The sequence below is a fragment of the Monodelphis domestica genome, chromosome 3, assembly GCF_027887165.1.
Source record: "Monodelphis domestica isolate mMonDom1 chromosome 3, mMonDom1.pri, whole genome shotgun sequence".
NCBI lineage: Eukaryota > Metazoa > Chordata > Mammalia > Didelphimorphia > Didelphidae > Monodelphis > Monodelphis domestica.
In genome coordinates this window covers 409,041,315-409,051,786 of record NC_077229.1, presented here as the reverse complement: position 1 = coordinate 409,051,786, position 10,472 = coordinate 409,041,315, and the positions used below count along the sequence as shown (strand labels likewise).

Below are 10,472 nucleotides of genomic sequence, written 5' to 3'. Positions count from 1 at the left end.
GAAGGAGAATAATTTGGAATAGAATCATACTTGTTCTTATCATTCTTACAATAATTAGATAGACATTCACCACCCTCCTTTGTCAGGCAAGAGCTCTAATAAGTCAATGAGCAAAGTGGTGGTGCTAAGAGACATTCTTGCTTCACCTATGATATTATTAGGAAAGCTTGCAGTTTATCTATCCCTTTAACAGATAATGCTTGTTGATGGTTTTAGATAGATTTTACTCATCATTTTAAGGAAATACCCAATTATTTATGTGTTTTCTAGTGTTTTAATAGGAATTAAAATCTTTTTCAGCATATAGTGAACAAACCATGTAGTTTTTAATTAATGTGATTAATTATACAGGTACAGTCCCTTATATTTGTATATAGAGATATATCTTTAATACTGGTATAATCCAATCTTGTCATTGTGTATGATCCTTGTGATATTACTATAATCTTCTTGATAGAATTTTATTTTTATTTTTAAAAGATCCATTAAAATTTTTCATGTACATCATTATCATGATTGTCTACAATTATTAATATATATTTGTAAATAATCTATAAAAATATGCATCAGAATGAAAAGGTTGAAAATTTATATGAATAAATGTAATTCTAAACTCAATGTATTACCATGACAATGTGGTCAGCAGTGGAACCTGAGGGGTCCACAATAACCTCTGCATTACTCCTCTTACAATCTTATAGCCTTGTCTACATTACCCCTAAAAGAGAAAAAAGGCTGAGCTGATAGACAATTGTTTCAACATATCAATCCATTCCTATTTTTCTATCTCAGTTAACAGTTTAGGAATTTTCCTCAAGCATTGCTTCCCAGTTGACCAAATCATGCTCACCAATGATGCCAGTTACACATTGATCAATTGCATTAGAGGTTTCTCCTCCTTACTACAGCTTTAAATTTTATTGAAAGAAAAAAAATCATTGAAAGAACAGGGGGAGGATGTCAGAGCTACCATTTGTTTGCTGTATCATCTGAAAGGCCTGTATAGTGTATTTGGGATTGGTGCCCTGCTTCAATACCAATTACCTGATCATTCTTAAGGTAGCCCACTGAATTGGACTGAAGGTACTTGACAGAATAGTAACTACAATGAGGTCTCTGACAGCAGGTTCAGGAAAATCTTTATGCTTTGTAACAATATTGCTAAAGAATAACTTGTCAATAGCACCATTATTCCTCTTCTGATTTAGTTTTAATCCAGAGTTAAGTTTCATCCTCTTAAAGTATACAGTAATTTCCATTTTTCTTTTTGGAGAGGAAGAAGTCTTTCTCTTCATATCTAGGTGCAATAATACCACCAGTTATCTCTGTGGAGATAACTTTAGCAGTAGTGGCATCACAGACATCAAATACAGCAATAAAATTACCAATGATGGCATTCTATTAGCTTCTTCTGCTCTTGCATATCCAGTTGGCAATGGAGAAAGCGATTGTAGGGATCATGAACCATGCAAGCTTTAGCATCTTTCTCACTAACTGGTATTGCAATGGTAACTCCCCTGGACTGACTTTTAACCAGTTGTTGGACATTCAAGGTATCACACAGATTTATAAACCCAGAACATCCACTCAGTACTATAAGAGGAAGTTTGGGTTCCATTGTTTATAACCTTATAGGGTTTTGGTGAGGGTTAAACCCATATCTTAAAGGAATCTGAGATATTCTTTTACTGTATTCCTTCCTGAAATAATCTGATATTGCTTGTCATACTGAGTAGTGTAAGTAAAGGCTGTTAATGTTACTGACTAGTTTCCATAGTAGTAACTTTAGTATCAGAGTTATATTTCTTCAACAATTTCTTTGCAGATTATATTTGGAGAAGCCACAGTCTTCACAAAGTGGTATAGAATAAAATGATTTTTTTAAGACTGAAAACAAGTCTGTTCATGTCAGCTTGATCTTCTAGAGGGTTACAAGCCTAGATTCTAGCTTGAACTGCAAGATACCATGTTTTCACAAGACCTAACATTTTTGGAAATTCTGTCAATTTAGAAACATCTTTGACAGTGAGGTCAGCATCTCTGACAGTTTTCCTTTACTTCCAAAAGCAACCAGTTCCAAATCAACCAAATTCAGAGTTTTGGTGAGATACAAAAGTCCTGTCTTGACAAAGACTAAGTAAGATGAAGCTGGCAGGCAGTCAGGCAGGTAGAGGCTGTCTAAATGCTGTTCACAAGTGTGGTCTCTCAAAGGTCAAAGAGGAGCTGGATGATTGTGGTAGCAGTAAGTGAAGTAGCATTTTATTTAAACATTTTCATAAGTATTTGTTAAAGAAATTCATCTATAATATTTCCCACTATTCCCCATCTGGTTTTGCTCTTCTTGGTTTAAGTAATCAATAATATGTGTGTCAAAAAAGGAATTTGATTGGACTTATTTGACTATTTTCCCAAATAGTTTATGTAATATTGGAATTAATTGCACTTTAAATGTGCAATTTAAATTTAAAGGGTAGAAATCACTTGGCAAGTAGGTTGCACAATGGTTAGAGTTCTGGACCTATAGTCAAGAAGGCCTGGATTAAAATAGGGACTCAGGCACTTACTAACTTGTATGTGATCCTAGAAAATCAGTTAGGCCTGTTTATCTCAGTTTACTCATGTGTAAAGTGAGTCTGTGAAGGAAATAGCAAACCATTCCAGTATCTTTACTAAGAAAACTCTAGATGGGGTCAAGAAGAATAGAACATTATGACTAAACAAGAAAGGAATTCATTATGAATCCATCTAGTCCAGGGGATTTTTTTCTTAGAGATCTCATTTATTGGTTGTGTTATTTCTTTTTCTTCTTGTTGTGTAGGGTTATTTACATATTCTATGTGTTCTTTTAATGAGGGCAATTTATATTTTTTTTAAATATTCATCCAATCACTTAGATTGTGAAATATATTGAAATATAATTGGGAGAATTGGATTCTAATAATTCCTTTATTTTCTTCTTCACTTGTGGTGAAATTCTTTTTATTTTTGATACTGGTGATTTGATTTCCTTCAATATTTGGTGTTTAATTGGAGAATTCTAATTTGTTCTTTGTCTTGGTTGTGTTGTTGTTGTTGTTGCTGTATGTCCAATTTGTTGACCTTCCTTATCTCTATTTTATTGATGTAAGCATTTAGAGATACACATTTTTCCCTATGTGTCTATTTGGCTGTATCCTATAAATTTTGATATGTTATATCATTGTTGTCACTCTGTTTAATGAAATTATTGATTGTTTCTATGATTCGTTCTTTCATTGAAGCACTCTTAAGAATTAAATTTAATTTCCAATTAATTATGATATGTTTCATTGTCCTTTTTGAATGTAGTTCTAATTGCATTATGTTATGAAAAGGATGTATTTAATAACTATGCTTCTCTTCTTTTGGTTGTAAGGTTTTTATGCCCTAATACATGGTTGATTTTTGTGTGTAATGTGTCACTGAGAAAAAGGTATATTCTTCTCTAATGCCATTCATCTTTTTCAAGAGTTCTATATTATCAGACTTTTGTAAAATTTTATTCATCTCCTTAACTTCATTCTTACTTATTTTTTGTTAGATTTGCCTAAGTTCTGAAAGGGAAAATATGAGGTCCCATTCCAAAATGGTTTTTCTGCCTGTTTCCTCCTGAAATGAATTTAATTTTTCCTTTATTTGGATAGATCAAAATTGCTTACCATATCTGAGTGGAGGGAAGAAAGGGAGATGATTTGGATTTTATAATTTTGGAAAACACATGTTGAAAGTTATAAAATTTCATTTAATTAGTAAAATTAAAACAATTCAATTAAAAATAACTTGGTTAATAGATCAGTTGGTAATATATGTCTATTATTGAAATTATTTTAGCATCAGTGGTATCTTTTTTTTTTAAACCCTTACCTTCCATCTTGGAATCAATACTGTGAATTGGTTCCAAGGCAGAAGATTGGTAAGGGCTAGGCAATGGGGGTCAAGTGTCTTGACCAGGGTCACACAGCTGGAAAGTCTCTGAGTCCATATTTGAATCTAGGACCTCCTGTCTCTAGGCCTGGCTTTCAATCCACTGAGCTACCCAGCTGTCCCCTCAGTGGTATCTTTCACAAAATGTAGTTTCCCTGATTTTCTTTTTTAATTAGATTGAATTTTGCTTTTCCTTTCTCTGAGATTAAGATTGCTATCCTTGTATTTTTTAAATTCAGCTAAAGTATTCCAGATTATACTCTAGTCCTTTGCCTTTACTCTGTATGTGTGTCTCTGATTCAAGTGTGTTCTATGTAAACAACATATTGTTAAATTCTGTTTTTCATTTTACTCTTCCATATAGTTCCATTTTATCAGTGAGTTTTCTATTTCCTTCCATCCTATTGTATCCTGGTCTATTCTGTCCTGGCCTATCCAATCCTATCCAATCGTATCATGTTCTATCCTACTCTCTCTCTCTCTCTCTCTCTCCACTGCCTTATCCCTCCACAAAGTCTGTTTTGCTTCAGACCACCACTTCCCTCAATATGTCCTCCATTCTATTGGCCCCTCCTTTTATTCCTTCCCTTTCTACTTCCCTATAAGGCAAGATAGATGTCTGTACCCAACTTAGTATGTGTGTTATTTATTCACTCTTTGAGTCAGTCTAATGAGAATAAGTTTCCAAAATTGCCTCCCCATATCTTATCCTCCACTGTAAAAACTCCTTCGTTTGTACTTCTTTTTTGTAAGATAATTATTACCATCCCACTTCTCTTCTCCCTTTCCCCTTTCTACCATTGCATCCTTCTTTGTCATCCCTTCATTTAATGTATTTTGTTTTGAAATTATCCAATTGTATTCAAATCATAACCGTGTCCTCCATGTATACTCCTAAATGATAAAATTCTCAAGAGGCATAAATACTTCTTTCTCATGTAGTAATGTAATAGGTTAACATTATTGAATTCCTTACAATTTCTCTTTCATATTGACCTTTTGATATTTCTCTTGAGTTTTGTATTTGAAATTAATTTTTTTGATTCAGTACTGATATTTTCATTAAGAATATTTGAAAGAATCCTTTTCCCTAAATATCATTCTCACATCACACCCCCAGAAAAATCATACTCAATTTTGCTAGATATATAATTCTTGGTTGTAATCCCATAACCTTTTCCCTCCTTAATATCACATTCTAAGCCCTCTGATTTTTTAAAGCTAGAAGCTGTTAAATATTGTGTTATCTGCAGTGTGGCTCCATGAGTTTTGATTTGTTTCTTATTGGGTGTTTGGAATATTTTCTTCTTGACCTGGGAGCTTTGGAATTCAGTTATAATTATCCTGTGAATTTTCTTTTTTTAGGATCTCCCTCTGGAGGTGATCAGTGGACTCTTTGCATTTCTATTTTGCCCACTGATTCTAGGGTACAGGAACAATTTTCCTTAATACTTTCTTGAAATATTTTCAGTACAATTAAGTTACAGATGTGGTGGAAATCAATTTGAGTTTAAGCAATGTTAATATTCTCATTACAAAGCTAGTATATAAAACACTCATTTATAAGCCTATTTCTTTATAGACAACTAGCCCATTTTAGGAACTGAAAATACAAGAGAAGTTTGTCTTCCCAATTATTTTATGAAAGATCTGACTGCTTATAGTTTGAGTCTGTAATTTCTGAGGGATTTCTTTTATATTTTTGTATTGTATATGTAATATTACATTTCTTTGAAATAGAATGCTGTTGGAACACATCATCATCATCATAAGTTCTTGAAATATGATGTCTAGGTTATTTTATTGATTTATTTGGGTAATCTAATAATTCTTAAATTGTGTCTCCTTAATCTATTTCACAGAACAGTTGTTTTTCCAAGGAGATATTTCACATTTTCTTTTAAATTTTTCATACTTCTGATTTTGTTTTAATGTTTCTTTATGTCTCATGGATGCTTTGCAGTTTACTCATTTGATCCTCACAACAATTCTGAAAAGCAAATACTATTATTATAGATGATGAAACTGAGGCAAATAAAAGTTAAGTGACTCACTTAGGGTCATACGTGTAGTGTCTGAAGATGGAATAGAATTCAAGTTTTCCTAACCACAGGTCCAGCACTCTATCCAGTGAATGAAAGGTTATCTGCTGCCAAGTTGTTTCAAATATCTCAAAGTTTCTATGCACAGGGAATAAGTTCTTTAAGATCAATGATCTTATCACATATACTTAGAATCATGAAAGTCTGTATTGAATGAGCCTTAGAAGTCATCTTGTCTAGTCCCTCCTTTTTATGAGGGAAAAAAATTACTTTAGCCCATAGAAGGGAAATGGCTTGTCTAAGATCACAATAAGTGGCTGACAAAGCTCAGATTAGTACCTGTACCTACTCATTCCAAGGCCAGCTGTCTCCCTTCTCTACTCCTCATAAAAAAGATCTGGGCATATCCTAGCTGCTCCTTACATATCTATTGAATTTAGTTTTTGTCATCATATGGATGATTGATCAGAAATTTCTGTTTTCAAGCACATTTTGGTGTTTCCGTAGTTGCAGTGTAACCTTCAGATTTCCCTCATATACATGAATTGCCTTTGAAAGTAAGCACAGGAGGGGCAGTTAGGTAGCACCATTGAGAGAGCAGTAGGCCTGGACTCAGGAGGAAATAGGTTCAGATCTGACTTCAAATACTTACTAGCTGTGTGACTGAGGGCTTAAACCTAAGATTGCCTAGCTCTTACTGCTCTTCTGTCTTAGAACAGGAGTTAAGATAGAAGGTAAAGGCTTTTAAAAATAAAGAAAAATAAGCACAGAGGTAGTTGAACTACTATTAAATATGATGATATCTGTTTCCTTGATTCTATGGAATCACTTAGATTTTCTTTTTAGTTCCTTTGCATTTATAACACATTTTACCAAGAAGGACAATGAAGTCCAAACTGACCATTACCATTCCTACCCGTGTGAGGGCTGTTTCATTAAGAAATTGCTTCATCAGTAGTTTTCACCTAGAAATATTAGCTGGAGCCTTTGCTTTAATTCAGCTCCATCACACAGAGACTCACACAGGGTCCTAGATGTAGTACTGGAAGGAATCTTCAAAGTAATTTACTTCATCCTCCTTACTTTACTTATAAGAAAACTGAAAAGTGGTGGTTGACTTGCCCAACATTACCCAATGATTCTTTCCACTATACTACCATAACCTCCCAAGATGCCATCATTTCTCAGCATGGCTGAGTTAGTCAGGGGTAATTCCCTGACATCTGCTTTTGCTTTTTCTACAGTACAAGCCTGTCCTTGTGTAAGATCAAACATTTCTTCAATAAACAGCTCCTATTTAAATAGAACTCAGGAATCCAAAGTTACAAATTATATCTGGTCCTCAAAAAAAAGCTCACAGAGTGACTTGGAAAAACACACTATACATCTTAGAGAAAAGATTCTCCTTCCTCTCAGTCTCTTGGGGGAACATCTGAGTATTAGATTTAGGGATGAGAAATGTTAACAACATGAGTTACCACCATTTCTCTTCAATAATCCTGAGGCACAGTCCAATTAGCTTCCAGCAGAGCATTCATTTACCTACATTGTGAGGTTGGAGAGGATTAAAAAGGAGCAAGAGGATGCTTGTACTTGGGTTCGTCCTTTATATAACTGTCAGGTGTTCTGGCAAAATGCAGAGGCTGGTGCTGAAGGGGTTTTGGAAAGAAGTCATCCAGAGGGAAAGAGAGAAGGAATAAAATCCATAAAAAGACTGGGTTCCTGCTGCAAAGACTTCCTGAGTCAAAAACCTTTGACTTTCCTTAGGAAAATAAATGAGTAAAATGAAATACGGAATAAATGTATGGTTGTGACTATGTCTCTCTGTCTATCTTTGTGATGCTAGAGGAAGAGAGCAAAGGGGCAATGGGGTAGGAATTAGGAGGAGTGGAACTTTCTCTAGGCAGGTGGCTAAATCTTGATAAACTGCCAAAGCACTTAACAGCAGCCTCTGTGGCTCAGGGCACTATGCCATGCTTTTAATTTTTTCCAGACTGCAGCACCTTGAGCAAAAGGGACTGCCAGAAAATGCCATTAAGGGAAGGGTTATGTAAGTGACAGGAGGTACAGCTGGGCGAGGGGGTTGAATTGATAAGCGAGAAAGAGGATGGGAGACAAGGTGAATGTAGCTGCATGGGTGAATTTGCAGGAGCCAGATATGGAGTCCAAGCTTCAATTTCTTATAAGACAATGATAAGGGTGATGTAAGAGGATGAAATGAACACATTGATCTTGCAAAAGGAATTATGGAAGAGAATTCAAGAAGAGAAAGGGAAATAAAAAGGAAAAGTAGACCCCAAAGTGCTAGTCAAAATATTGGGCCAGTGAGTATGTAGTTAGAAATGTAAAGAAAGAGAACCAGTTTAGTAATGAGGAGACTGTATTTAAGTTCTTCCATTGATTTAGTATTTGACTTAGCTCAGTTCACTTAATCTCCCTGGGCCTCAGTTTGCTCATCTGTAAAAGGATGGGTATAGACTAGAGTCTCTAAGACTATTTCCAGCTCTAAATTTTCAACTATTTTTTGATTATAGGAGAGAGTCTAGAGAACAAAGTAAAGTGGTGAGCTGTGCTAAAGGATACAAATTATGTTTTGCTCTTTTTATGTTTTGTTCTTTTTTTAAAAGAAATATAATCATTGTAACTGGAGAATTCAGTGTCAGAGAGTCTACATGCCTAGAAGGATAGTTAGGGTTAGACAGAAGACAGAAGAACAAAGAGAAGGAGGAAGAACAGAAAGAAGAAAGGTGAAGGGAAGGAGAAGAAAGGGGAAGAGATGATTGTCATCATCTCTTTGATGACAATACCTATACAGTGACTAGAAAAAACATACTTTAGTGGATAGACTATATAAGCAGTAGTAACAGGATCTCCTCTCTCACTTATACCGACCTTGGGCAAGTTACTTAATCTCTAGGCTTCATTTTCCTCATCTCTAACACTGAGATAATCATACTTCTCTTCCTTTTTCATAGATTTGTCTTGAGATAAAATGAAATAATATTTGTGCAAGAGCTTTCTAAAGTGTTTTGCAGATGTAAAGTATTATTTTTCTCAACACTTAAGAATAAAATTTGAGCAAGAAATTTGGCTATGAAAAGTGTTGTAGAATGAGAATGATTCATGTTATGAAATCATGTCCCCATCATACACCCTCAAAACTTAAGGACAAGAGCTTTTGTATATAATGCTTGACATGATTTCACAGTTGTCAGAAATGGGGTTCCTGCTCAGTAATATAACACTGAAGTCAGATGCAAAAACTATTGGAATTGAAGTCAGACATTCATTCAAGTGCCACTTCTGTTACCTATGTGATCTTGAGCCAGTCATTTCCCCTTTCAAGGTCTCAATTTTCTTATCTATAAAATGAATGGTTCAGATCAGATAATTTCCAAAGTTTTTCTCAATTATAAATGCTTTAATCACTGAGAATGGAAGCCATTGCTGGTAAAAGAGCATGTTATTAATTTATAGCAATATTGATAAGGACCAAATATGGAACAATGGACCCTTGAATCACAGAGAGGGGAAAAAGTACCACAGTGCTATATTTTGACTGGTTGTCTTTTTTCTAATTTTCTTTAATTATTTTAGCCTTGGAACCTTCTGAACTAAATATTTCCATCTTCCTGCTAACCCTAGCACCTTCTTGCTAATAGCATCAGAAGCATGAAACCAATTAATTACTACTATTGCCACAATCCTTTCTTACAAAACTCCTAATCTTTATCCAGATTATATGGGATGGCTAGTGACAGTAATTTTTTTCCATTTCCAGGGAAGAGAACTAAGAGCTTAGTTTACTTATACACGAGGTTCACAAAGCATCATCTAGAAATATCTTCCGCGAACTTCTATCCATCTGATATGGCCAATGGGCCATCATGCCTAAGTCTTTGTTGAGAGCTTAGTTATAACCCTCCTCATCCTTCCTCTCTCTTTTTAGATGGTTCACTCATTCCACTAATATTAGGGGGTCAGGAAAACAGACAAACTTGAGAGGAAAAAAATAAAACTACAGTTATGTGGATAGGAGAGGTTCCAATGTCCTTCCTTTGTTGTCCCTATCATTCCTTCCCTGCTGCAATCCATTTGTGTCTCACTTTATGACAAGTACTCTCCCTTCATATAAGTTAAAATGAAACAAAGGCCTATTTGTTTGTTTCCAATATTGAACAATCTATCTAATTCTTCTTAGGAATCTAAACCTATGGCTCATGAATGGACACATAGTGAAGGACAGTGAGAGTGACACAAAGAGATACCTTTAGCTTCACAATTTTGCCTTGAGTTAAACTTGGATAAGTGTAAGAGATAGAATGAGAGGTAATGGCTTGGCGGAGGGGAGTTAACAAAGGGGAAAAGGTATTTAGACTATTTAGACAATTGGTCCCATTTTTTGTTGCTGTTTTTGGCAACATCTTTCTAGCTACCTTACTGTAGCTGTCAGTAATACATTAGTTTTTTTAACTCATATCTGATACT

General features: G+C 34.7%; 1 pseudogene; it reads right to left on the bottom strand.

Moving 5' to 3' along the window:
- Nucleotides 1-545: 545 nt before the first annotated feature.
- LOC100617258 (bifunctional purine biosynthesis protein ATIC-like) lies at nucleotides 546-7,259 on the bottom strand (annotated as a pseudogene).
- Between the last annotated feature and the right edge of the window lie 3,213 nt (nucleotides 7,260-10,472).